Raw genomic sequence first — 14,174 nt, forward strand, 5'->3', positions numbered from 1 at the left:
AAGTACTTTTTTTCTCTTTTTTTTGAGAGTCAGCTTTTAAACATTATTAATTTATCCTATAAATATCCCAAAGTGGAATGGGCTGCTGTGAGAGCTGGTAGTTCTTCCTCACTGAAGGTCTTCAAGCAAAGACTAAATGGCCCTTTACCTACTTTGCTAAAGGGATTCTTCTTCAGGGACTGGTTGGATTAAATGAACTCTCATAGCTGAGAATCTTTCTGTATCTGATATTCTCTATACCATAATAGGTAAGTCGCTATACCATAATAGGCATCAAAGAAGGGTTTTATTGAAGAAACAAACTGAGGACCTTTTTTTTTTAATTTTCAAGACTTGATTTCCTTATCTTGGGTAAATTGAAGGTATTAGGGCCCAATTCTATTCTGATTATCATGGGATGCTCCTGGGCTAGTTCATTCCTCTTTAAATACTCTTGAAGATGATCTCCTGTTCCTAGAAGTTCTACATATTAATGCTAAACTCACTATGGACATTTGATCATCCTCCAACATAATTAGGAAATTGTGGTATATATGTTTATGAGGTAGAACAGGAAGGAAGAAATAAGCCAAGGCTAGCAAAGGATCAGTAGACAGGGAAATGAACCAAAACTCAGTGAGTGAGTAGCATGTTCCAATTAGGATATCAGAATCCTGATTTGAAGCTTCTCCAGTCTTCTGTTACTTATAGGTTCTGAATGACCACCAGATATATATATATATATATATATATATATATATATATATATATATATATATACATATACATATACATACATATGTATGTATATATATATACATACATATGTATGTATATGTATATATATACACATATATATGTATGTATGTATATGTATATGTATATATATATGTATGTAAGTATGTATAAGAATCATACCTGAAGTGTCTCTAGCTAAAAATGATTTCCCAAGTACTGCAGCTGTTAAAATGCTCTTATCCATTGTGACTATCACTATTTGCTGGCCTCTTCCTTCTTTTTCTTCTTTAACTCTCCCTACATCACAGCAGGTACCTAAAACTACCTAGCAACCAGGAGCAACTGTTCAGCAGTCTTCTACATGACTATATGAAAACAAGAAACCTAGTTTCTAGTCTTTGCTCTACTTGAATCTCATTTTTGACTCCAGGCAAATGGTTGTACATCATGAAATTTTCTCATCCTCATAATGGAGATAATGATACAAGCCTTGTAGAACTATTAGAAGATTTAATGAGGCAATAATAAATATAAAATGCTTTGTACTCTCTGGAAGAAATATCTTTTATAATAAAGTTTTCTATTGTTCTTTAATCAGGTATAAGCTTCTATGAAACCAATACCATGCCAAAAATAGACATCAATTAATTAGCCAAAAGTAAAGCTCCAAGGAACTAATTTTTCAGGGAAAATGACCCTTTTTGAAACTTGGATTCAGCAGCCAAATTTGATTCAATTAACATTTATTGAATGTCAATAAGTTGCTCTGAATTTCATTAAGTGACAAGTTAGGGTGATCACATCAAGCCAAGCACCACTAAAGGCCTCCTGAATGAGATCTAGTACATTAAAAAAATTAAATTAAAAAAAGAACAAAAACAAAGAGGTAGATAAAGTCAGATTATTGCACAGATTATAACAAACTGCTGGATAGGAACTCTATCAGTTTCTATAACCTAGATAGATTCTTTAGCTGAACAGTATGTTGAATTCAGAATTAAATAAGGGAGAGTAGAGACTTTATTGATTTTTTAAATTTACAGCTTTTGTTTTATATATCACAAAAACTTCTTCCAATGCATCTCTCCCTTTCTCCTCACATAGGCCTATTCAACATAACCAATAATATTTTCAAAAGAAAAAGAAGAGGGAAAAATCGGCAAAACTGATCCACATTTTGAAAAAGTATGAAAATATAAGATATGTATCACACCCATGGATCTCCCATCTCCATAAAGGAGTGAGGTGGGAACATCTTCTCATGGCTCTTTTTTGGGACCATTACTTATTCCTTGTAATTTTAAAAAATTCACTTTTAGTTATTTTGCTGTTCCCATTTATATTGTCTAATTATTAGATAGGTAGGTATGTAGATAGATAGATAGATAGATAGATAGATAGATAGAGACAGATAGATGATATAGATGATAGATATATGTAAATGTAGATGTGCGTATCTCTGTGTGGTTTTGTTTAGCCCTACCTAGCAAAGAATTATTATCATATTATAGCTTATTTTTTAAGTGTCAAGTTTCTTTCCATTGATGGTTGGGCCACCCCAATTTTGATTTGTTGATAATTGTGAGAGATTAATAATAATTCATCACTAAATAGAGGTTTTTAAGCATATTGGATAGAACCTTTATAAAATTAAGAAATAATATGAACATATGAGACAGACCGACAGAGGGAATAAGATGAGGTTACTTGATCATGTAGCAAGAGCAAAGAATAGTCAGTCCAAGTACTGAACTAGCACTCATGGGGGAAATGTATACATACACACATACATATACATACATATGTGTATATATGTCTGTATATCTGCATAAACACACATGTATCACCTAAAAGAGGCTTTAAGTATATAGGATAGAGTATAATTATGAAAGGACATGAAAAATAATCACACTGGATGTGATATTTATTACTGAAGTAATACTCTTATCAATGGGATAACAGATCTATCAAAGAATCCAAGTAGAGAATGAGGTGACAAGATATAGAATATTTGCTTCCCATTGGAGGCTTATAAGTTTTTCTATTAAGTTTAGTTGTCTTCTAGAATGAAGTGGTTTGCAAAGAATTCTGAGCTATGAATTAAGGGACCAGAGTTCTGATACCAGATTTGTCATTACCTAACATTCATTTTGGTAGAATTAACCCAATTCAAAATAAAATGCTATGAAATCTAGTCAGAAAGTCACCCAGCGTTTATCAAGCATTTGTTGTTTTTCAATTAATTCAGTTGTGTCTAACTCTTTATGATCTCATGGACCACTATATACCAGGTCTTCTCCCTTCTATTGTCTTCCAAAGTCTGTCCAAGCTCATGATCACTGTTTCCATGATACTATCCATCTCATCCTCCACTACTCCCTTCTCCTTTTTTCTCCAATCTTTCCTCAGATCAGGATCTTTCCTGGTGTGAGACCTGAATTCTCATTATGTGAACAAAACATTTAAACTTTAGCTTTAATCTTTGACCTTCCAATAAGTAGTCCAATAAAAAGTTAAATACTGACTGGTTTGATTTCCTTGATGTTTCCTCCAGAATTACTTTAAAACCATTGATTCTGCAATGCTCCATTTTCCTTAGAGTCCAACCCTCACAACCATACATCACTATTGAGAAAACCACAGATTTGACTCTACAGACATTTGTTGCAAGATGATATCTCTGTTTTTTAGTATGCTGCCCAGAATTACCATAGCTTTCCCTCCAAGGAGCAAGCATCTTTTAATTTCATGGCTACACTTACTATCTGCAATGATCTTTTAATCCAAGAATATAAAAGCTGACTGTTTCTATTTCTTCTTCCTTTAATTGCTAGGAAGCATTTACTATGCGCCAAGAATTGTACAAAGCACTGGGAACACAAATACAGGAGGGGAAAAAAAGACAGCCCCTGCCTTCGAGGAGCTTGCATTATAATGGGAGAAAATAATGAATAAAAGGAAAAATAATGGGGATAGATGAAGAAGCGGGAGGGAGAGATAAAAATACTGATTAGGGCATAATAGAGGATGTTCAGCGTAGAACCTGGACAAGAATGAGACATGATTGGCCTGGGCAACATCCTTAAATGAAGGTTTTAGAAGAAGTTGTCAATCACAGGGAGATGTTTCAAAGGTAAGAAAAAATTTCTAAGTTTAGAGTCCAAACCTAGGTTAAGGCTTCAAGATGAAGACCTAGGATATGGTAGAGAAAGTTCTGAGGTACCCTGGAGAGGATTTAAGGATTCATCAAGGACACTCATATTAATAAAAACAATTCTTTTGAAAAAAATAGGTGACTCAGTATTTGAAAAAACAATGGCTCATGAAAATTTTATTAACTACTTCTTATCCATATTTGGGTGAAGCTAGATATAATATGTTCACAGAACCTAAAATGGTTCACAAACTACTAATAAATTCTGGTGCTCTGGAGATTGACAAACTCACATATTCAAATCACTGACTTAATTACAATTTTCACTCATGGTCCTCAAATTCTAATTTTTTTAAAAAGCATAAAATTTATGAGGCAAAACACTCAATTTTATATCTGCACACATAGTTTCTCTTTGCATTTGAGGAAAAATGTTATAACTTCTTCATGTCTGAGGACTGATGAGGACAAGAATTACTGAAGGAAAAATTGCTACCTGCCACCCTGATTGGTCTGCAGTTAGATTTTCAATCAATTTGAATTGGTACAACATCAAAAAATTAGAGTATCTAAAAGAGCTAAAATATTCCATTTCACAACTTACCTTTTTGCTTTCTAGGGTTTTTTAAATGTACTTAAGAACATTTGCTTTTATGTGGGTTTATCTTTTTCTATACTTAGCCAATATTTTCCTATATTTAGTTTTTAAAAAAACTACATAGAGATTTTGGTGTTATATAAACTATTGTCTCTAAGGCATTGTGCTAGCTTCTGGGACACTTTAAGATAAGGTGTACTTAAATGGAAATATAATTTCATCAATGTGGTCATCATTCCATTCATATCATTTCATCCTGAGTGACTTTTATCTATATCTTACCACAATTCTTCAAAGATGAGCCATCCAATATTCCTGAGGATTTCATATAAATGTTTTAGTATGACCTACATGCAAGTACAAAATGGGAGTTATCTTTTTGTTATCCTCCATTATTGCTGTTAGAAAGCTTCTTTTCTGTCTTATGTATTTGTTGTTCAGTTGTTTCAATTATTTCCAACTCTTCATGACCCCTTTTGGGATTTTCTTGACAAAGATACTTGAGTAGTTTATCATTTTCTTCTCCAGCTCATTTTACAGATGAGGAAACTGAGGCAAACAGGATTAAATGACTTTCCCAAGGTCACCGACGTGTCTGAAGTCAGATTTTACTTCTGGGAAGATGAGTCTTCCTGACTTCAGGCCTAACACTCTAATCCATTGTGCCTCTTAGCTGCCCCTGTCTTACATAAACTAGATTACATATTGAATTCTACTTCTCCTTTTCAACTTGCCACTGGTAATATATTGAAGTTTATATAATTCCATGATACCTCTCTCCATTGTTTTTGAACTCACCCATAGCGACTGTAATGTTTCATTAATTCATAAGTCATATGAATCCTTTGATTTGGACACTGGTCCAAAAAAGAAGTGGTTTTGTTTCAAGAAGAATGGGTTATTAAAAGTTCTGGACAAATTTCAAACTGCAATGTAGTGAACTTGCTTCCTTCTGCTTTTCACTTCTAAGCACTGTTTGCAATGTCTGCTCAAGCTATATTTACTGAAGGACAAGCTCTATCAACGAATTACTGCATTTCATAGTATAGTCTATGAATATTCTTCATCCAGTTGATTTTTCTTTTTCAAATTGTGATGTCAGATACCTTTTATTGACTAAATATCTTATTTGGAACCTCTGTTGTGTAATGAGAGTGGTAGCAATAAATCCAATGCCACAAAAAGTACAAACTGAATGACTTCATTATCTTTAAAGAATCTCCTACCATTGGGAATTCCTATTCCATCTGGAATCTACACTGGATATTCCTCCAGTAATATCTTTGGTGAGTATGCATGACTTCCCTTCTTTTATGTCTCATTGAATACTGACAATCAGAGAATCAAATAAAGGTGTCTCTTTGATTACATCTATCAAGGAATCTTGTGTGATCCTAATACATGGATTGGAAAAAAATGTTTTTGGGAATGCCTTTAAGGTTGCATTTTATTACATAGAAATGATTTTTTTTAAATAACAGAAACAAATTCAGGATAATGTTGCATTCTTTCTTTTGATCAATGGCATGACTATAAAGATGAGGTCTGCTGTAGAATATTATGTGTAAACACTTACTTTATTCTTATGATGCAAGTAAGGAGTAAAATGATATTCAAATGGTTTCTCCTGAGTTCCCATTCCTTCACATGAATAAGCCCCTCATAAGAACAAAATACTTTTTAAAGTTTTTACTATTATAATCATTTTTAATCTGAGGTCTCTTTTATTCCAGTAATAAAAATCTATTTCTCTAAGGAAGAAATGAAAAATTTCCTGAGCATGGTGCAATTGTCCCCCTCAAAAAAAATTCTCCCCCAATCTTGTCTTTGAGAGTTATTATTGCTGCCTTTGTCCTTTTACTTCACTGTACTATTAACTTGCTCTGAGAATTTATTCTAAATATGAAACAGATACTTTTCTTCTTTTCATGTGCAATTATCTTTCCCCTCTCTTTTTATTATTCTATGCTAAATAAATGCTTACTTTATTCCATAAATTAAAAATAAAATAAACAATTTTAAAAGATTGTATGAAAAAAATGCAACCCTTTGAACTGTTGAAAAAAACTCTTGTAAAAATGAAACTTCTATATGATAATTTTCCTATTGCCTGAAGCCAAGAAAAGAAGTTGTACCCTAGCAGAAAGCAGACTTGGAACTAAAGAAAATTTTGATGGGGATGAGGAGGCATGAGTAGTTTCAGAACAGTCCAAGTGGTACAGACACTACAGTATGAGCTCCTAGATACTGGGGAATTAAGAAAATCAGGAAGAAATAAGAGAGAACTCTTTGCTACCAAATTAAATGATTCAACCTAAATATACAAATAAAAACATACAGATGCACATTAACTTGAACACAACTTTGGATCATTATTTTTCATTCCAAAAAATCTATTTGTAAAGGAAATACAGAGATCTACAGTAGGAATATTTTCAGATAACTTAGATAATTCTTGAAATCAGTAAAATAGTTCACCTTTCAACATAGTTAAAATATATGTACAGTTTCAGAATAACATGATGAGGTAAACATCAGAGAAAAATCAAAGAAAGGAAAAAATGATTTTTTTTCTGGTGCCAGGAAGCTAGATGTTATGGAAAAGAATGTCTGACACATTTAAAATGTCACCTAATTTTCAGACACCCCTGGGTATGGTTATAGAATGTTCCCTCTACTTGATAATGTTATTGGGGATGAGGTCTCTATGTCTATTTTGTGGGCTGCCATATTGATGACTTTATAAATGAAACCATTTTGTGACTTTCAATAATTAAATGCCTTGAAGTGGTCCAAAACAGACTTTTCTTGAAATGAATTTTGTTCTATAATGAAACAGTTTTCTAGTGATTTTTAAAAAGACTATATAATGATTTAATACAGGGTTAGAAAGGATTTTAGAGGACCTCTACTCCAACCTCCTTCACTGTTAGATAAGAAGAAAGAGCATGAAGCCTAGAGATCAGAAGCTATTTGTATGACTACAATGTGGTATGGTGAAGAGCCTGAATCCGGGTTCTGATACTATATGCATGATCTTGGACACAAGTCACCCAATCTCTCAGTTCTTCAGTTTCCTCTTCTACAAAAGGAAGGCATTTAATTGGATGATTTTTTAAACTCTAAACCTTTCAACCTATGGCTCTTTTTATGGCAGTAAACATTAGAGCCAGGATTTAAACTCAGACCCTTTGAATACTAATCAAAAATTCCTTCTACCTTATTAAAGGCTGAAGCCTCTGTTTACAAATACTAAAAATTTTCAGAAAGAATGAGATATCTTCAAATGTATGCCCTGATATTATTCTAGGAAAGAATTCACAATTCTTTGAAATGCCAGTGGTTTTTAAATATTTAGGGGCTAATCATTTTTGTATTGTACAAAACATTTTCCTGTCCATATAGTTGCATTACTACTCCACAAAAAGACATTCTTTCTATCCATCTGACTTTTGATTTTAGTCATTCTAACAGAAAGGCAAGTTAAGAGTTGATCAGTACCAGCAAAGAGTCAAAAAATCTAGAAACAAATGATGAACACAAATGAAAAAAAAACTTAAAAAAAAATGTAGACTACTTCCAAGATCTGTACTTTTTTGGTAGAGAGGAGAATTTGATGGGGAGTGCAATGGTCTTTTTAAAACAAGGTCATAACTACAAATGAAAGAATCCACATGGGCCAGCTCTTCCTGCCACAAAACTCTTCTGTATTAGAGATCAAAATAAATAAATGCTAGTAATTTTTCATTGAGATTATCTCCAAATTATCCTGTATATATTTTATTTATACATAGTAGACTGTAAACTACTTGAAGGTAGGGACCATGTTTTTACCTTTCTTTGCAACTCTAATGCTTACCACAGTGCCTGGCACTGACACTTAATAAATGTTTGCTGATTGATTGTTGATTGAAGTATATCATAAAGATTGTTTGATGCTTATATATTTTCCTTTTTCAATAGAAGAATCTGAGTGGTTTAGCAGATGGAGTGATGGATTTGAAATTAGGAAGACCTGAATTGTATTTTTTTCTTAAATATTTATTAACTTTGTAACCCCCTTGGCAAATCACAATTTCTCTCTACCTGTTATATCTATGTTGGGTTGCTCTAAGAAACATATGAGATAATATACATATATATGTGTAAACATATAAAAATACATAAAGCACACTGAAAATCTGAAATTTTAATTATTCTTTATAATCAGCTACAATTGAACTTGAGTATGGGGGCAGTATTAATGTCTTTCTTCCAATTAGATTCAAAAGAAAGTCCAGAGATGTGAATACCATTCCTCTATTTTTCTTGGAGGCTTTGAATGTAGGAGCTTTGACTTTTTTATATTCTTCGGAATGGGTGTTTTGATCTTCCTTGTCACCTTAGTAACTTTCTATCAGAATCTTTTTTCTGTTATCTGCTCATTTTCCCAGCCTATTATAAGCTTTTAAATCTTTGTAAAAGTAAAGTTCCATTTCTAGGGTGGAGGGTGCACTGCCCCAGGGTTTTTTTTTTTCACAGATCTCTAAAGACCTGATCATAAGCATTCTTTTCTGTTCCAGAACTGTGAGGAGTGTCCCTGCTCCACTGTGGCTGTTAAGTTCTAATATGCTAAAATAACAGAGTCCTTCCTCCATGCCAGTAAAAAGATTTCCTGTGAGCTAAGACCTTTGGAAGCTGCTACAGCCCCCACTGCCCTTGCTGACTCCTGATTTGCTGGTTTCCCTAGGCCCTTTCACCCTAATGACAAACTTTTTCTGCCAACCTTCCAAGTGGTCTTTGGTGTTTCTGGTCTGAGAGGTCTGGAAACCATCAGTATCACCACTAATTCAGAAGCAGGAGGCCCATTCCTGCTTTGCTGGCATGGAAGCAGAGGGTGCCACAAAGGTTGGCATTGGTATGGCTGGACTTCCATCCTGATGCCACAGACTTTTCCTACTGACCTTCTAAGTTGCTTTCCACTGGAAAATGTTCCATTCTATCTTTCTAAGTGTTCTGATCCTCTAAAATTTGTTCAATGCCATTATTTAAAGGAATTTGATCAGTTTAGAGGAGAGCTCAGCAAGTCCCTGCCTTTACTCCACCATCTTGGCTCTGCCTCTCTGAATACTATTATTCTATAAACTATTCTTTCTTATGATCTATGTAAGAAAACATATACCTTCTCATGTGCCTATGCTTTGATACAGACAAAAGAATAGTTGGTGCTTCTATAAAATACAGTCATTCAGAGTTGCTTTCTGTTTTTTTTTCCTTTCTAATAACAATGCAGGTTGAATTTTAAAATAAGCCTGTGGCACACAATGGAAAACACAATCTCATAACATTAACCTTGAAAAAATATTATTTCATTAGCTGATTCAATTATTCAAATATATTTGAGTCAAAGGGGAATTTCATAATTTTAAAGAAAATAATATAAAATAATCAAAAACATCTGATTGAAAAATTGTGTTTAATAATAGTTAATAATTTTAGTAAAATTGAGTTATAAATACTACTATAATAATAATAAATAATATAAATACTAGGCTCTAGAGTGAGATATTTATTTTGAAAACTGAAATCTAAAAGCACAAAGATCCTGTGACTTGAAAATTATAGAAGAGAACCTTTCTAGAGCTCTGGAACTGAACCTAAAAACTACTGGTAATTTCTTCAATATTTCTCAGAAAATGTCTCCTGATGAACTTTGTGCCTAAGATGGAAGAATGGTCTACAGACTTGAAACAAGTATTTGTATCAAAAATAAATGAGGAAGAGGGACAGAGAGGTTGAAAAGAAAATTCACTTGCCTACACTAAAGAGAATGACAAGGAGTAATATAATTATGATAGATATGATTGTGGGATTCAGATAGCATGACTTGACTGAAAATAAGCTGACTTTCACATAGAAGGTAAAAATGGTAGAAGTGAGTAGAGACTAAAATGTCAGCCATATAAGGATTTGATAGGCAAGAAGGATTTTAGCTGGTATATTTTGACCCAATTAGAATGAGAACAAGACAAAGTAATAACCAAGAATTTTTGACCTGAGTCAAAAGTTACAAACTAGACCCAAAGTAAGCATCATGAGGCACACCCACAGTTTAAAAGAAAGGGAAAGATACTTTTTGGTGGTAGAGAGACAGAAGCCTCAGGCTGGTAGTGGGATACTAATGCAAGGAAAATAATTATGCATGGAATAGAAAAATAGGGCATAGTAAAATGGAGGAAAAATTAACTCAAACTTCCCATCCAGTAGTTTCTTATTTTAAACAATTATCTTTCTACTAGTTGTTAACACCTGTTGTTTCTATGTTGCAGAAAGTCCTATCAGGAATCTGGAGTAAAGTCCCAGTCATTTTTCTCTTGGTTATAGTTTTAATCAAGAGCATAAGGCACCTGGAGTCCTTAATACATATATGCAAGAGAATAAAGGTCTAAAAATAAACTTTGATTGCTTTTATTGTTGTTGAGTCATTTCAGTTTTGTCTGATTCTTTGTGACCCCATTCAAGATTTTCTTGACAAAGATACTGAAAGGTTTTACCACTTCTTCCTCCAGGTCATTTTACAGATGAGAAAACTGAAGCAAATAAGACTGAGTAATTTACCCATCGTCATATAGCTAGTAAGTATCTGAAGCAAGATTAGAATTAAAAAGATAAAATTTCCTGACTGAGATCCATAAGGTCTTTATTTGAACTCTATTGACATCATCAGTTCTGGACTAGGAAACACTGAATATCTCAAATTCTGTTACTTTTCCACATTTAGAACAACCAAATGATTAAATAAATAATCCATTTTTATCCTTCACTATCTGTAATTGCTTTCAACCTGTCAGGACCAACAGAAAGAGAGGCCATCTCCTGCACATACAATAGAACAAATCAGCTTTCCTAAATAAACTAGATTGAAAAGCAATCATTGAGACTGTTGCAGGAAGAAAATCAGGGATCAGAGAAAAGGACTACATAGTTATTTCTTGCCATTACCTATAAGGTACAATCAATTGTGTCCAAGAGGTAAAAGTTTTATAGAAGCATTTTTAAGAATAGAGAGAAGACAATTTTTACAGAATTATGATGTTCAATTAAGAGGTTATGAGAGTCGAGTTTCTGAGCACTGAATGCTTTCCCAAAGCAAAATAATGATATTTGCAATATTAATTAGCCATATGACCATGGAGTGAGAAAGTCTCAGCCTCAGTTTCCATATCCTCCACATCTGTAAAATAATAATATTTGAAATATCTATCTCACAGAATTATTATGGAAATCAAATGAGATAATCTATATAAAACACCTGTTAAACCTTAAAGTACTATATAAATCTCAATTATGAATAATTACATGGGAATCAATCAACAAATATTTATGAGATATTTAACTTAAACATGATCAACACTTTCTTTTTGAAGAAATCATAAAGAATAAGCTACATCTTAAGGTAGCTTACATTCTGTTTCAAAGTTCTTAACCTGGGATACATAAATGTGTTTGGTTTCTTTTTTAAAGTCTGATAACTGTATTTCAACATAAACATAATTTCCTTTGTAATCCTGTGTATTTTATCTCATATTTTAAAATATTATTCTGACAACAGAACGATATTTCTGTAGACTGCCAAGTGGGTCCATAACACAAAAATGGTTAGAAAGCCCTGGTCTAATTGGAGAGATAAAACATTTCCATATGAAAAAATAGCTAACAATATAAGATATTATTAGTAACAACAATACGTGTCATAGGAGATCCGAAAAGAGAGCAGATGCTTTTAGCTTGTATTTAGCAAAGACCCTACAAAATGGAATTTGCCTAGATATTTATATATAGACCTGAGATAAGGTGAAGGGTGAGAAAAAGGAGGAATTTAAGGCAGCAAGGCTAAGTGTTCAAAGGCATAATGTGAAAAAATACCAGTCTATTTGAAAAGGGAGAAAAGGATTTGCATAAGTGAGTAGCCAGAAATCTGCAATTTAAAAGCTTATAATTAGTAAGTACCAGGTAATTACCAAGCATTGTGCTAGTTGCTAGGGACACAAATACAAAAGTGAGACAATCTCTACCCTTGAGGAGCTTACATTTAATTAAATAAAGCTAGAAAGATGGAATTACATAATCTTTGAGTTAAAAAATACTTTAAGGTTACTTAGTATAACTCACTACCTGAAATATGATTCAAGATCCCCAGTTATTAAACATTTACCTTCATATAGATGGAAATATTGGTGTAGGAGGCATTTGCATAAAGTTGAATCCATGAAAATAATAAGTTCCTCAAGAAAGAAAGAATTGAGAGAGAAAAGAAGGGACCTTAGAAGGACCTCATTAATGAAAGAGAAAATCAACCAGAGTGATATGGGTGGAAATGGATTCCCCTATCCACATTGCTGGAGGCAGCTGAGTTTCATGAGCAAACTACATTCTCAAGAGGAGTAACTGAAGACTCCTAGGTCACCTGCTCAGTAGATGTCCACCAATCAGGGGTGATTTTCATGTGTTAAGGACATTCTCTTTTACAAAGTTGTTTAGAGCATTCAGTGCCTTCATTAGGGGTTTTTGGTTTTCAGGAGACTTCACTGACCATCAATTTATTGACTAGCCTAATTAACAAACTGATTATTATACAGAAACCCTATCTCATGGGATCTTTTAAAATCATTTTTCTCTATTTTCGATATTCCATCTTCTTTAATTCTTATGCTCTCCCTCCTCATTTCTATGTCTAGTTCCTTTCAGGGCTCTATTGGAATGTTACCTCCTTCAAGAGACTTTTCTTATTAGATATGGATCCACACTTAACACCATATACCAAGATAAGATCAAAATGGGTCCATGATTTAGGCATAAAGAATGAGATCATAAATAGATTAGAGGAACAGAAGATAGTCTACCTCTCAGACCTGTGGAAGAGGAAGGAATTTATAACTAGAGAAGAACTAGAGATCATTATTGATCACAAAATAGAAGATTTTGATTACATAAAACTAAAAAGTTTCTGTACAAGCAATACTAATTCAAACAAGATTAGAAGGGAAGTAACAAATTGGGAAAATATTTTTATAGATAAAGGTTCTGATAAAGGTCTCATTTCCAAAATATATAGAGAATTGATCCTAATTTATAAGAAATCAAACCAATTGATAAATGGTCAAAGGATATGAACAGACAATTCTCAGATAATGAAATAGAAAATATATCCACTCATATGAAACAGTGTTCCAAATCACTACTGATCAGAGAAATGCAAATTAAGACCACTCTGAGATACCACTACACACCTGTCAGATTGGCTAAGATGACAGGAACAAATAATGATGAATGTTGGACGGGATGTGGGGAAAACTGCGACACTAATACATTGTTGGTGGAGTTGTGAAAGAATCCGGCCATTTTGGAGAGCAAAATGGAACTATCCCCAAAAAGTTATCAAACTGTGCATACCCTTTGATCCAGCAGTGCTACTACTAGGCTTACATCCCAAAGAAATACTGAAGAGGGGAAAGGGACCTATGTGTGCCAAAATGTTTGTAGCAGCTCTTTTCGTAGTGTCTAGAAACTGGAAATTGAATGGATGTCCATCAATTGGAAAATGGTTGGGTAAATTATGGTATATGAAGATTATGGAATATTATTGCTCTGTAAGAAATAACCAGAAAGATGAATTCAGAAAGGCTTGGAGAGACTTGCATGAACTGATGCTGAGTGAAATGAGCA

At 33.3% G+C, this 14,174-nt stretch overlaps 1 protein-coding gene across 1 annotated transcript in view; it reads right to left on the reverse strand.

The window, feature by feature from the left end:
* Positions 1-14,174, reverse strand: part of SLC35F1 (solute carrier family 35 member F1) — a 540,470-nt gene that overhangs the window by 383,449 nt on the left and 142,847 nt on the right. The window lies entirely within an intron of this gene.

This window comes from Sminthopsis crassicaudata, chromosome 4 (genome assembly GCF_048593235.1).
Source record: "Sminthopsis crassicaudata isolate SCR6 chromosome 4, ASM4859323v1, whole genome shotgun sequence".
Taxonomy (NCBI): domain Eukaryota; kingdom Metazoa; phylum Chordata; class Mammalia; order Dasyuromorphia; family Dasyuridae; genus Sminthopsis; species Sminthopsis crassicaudata.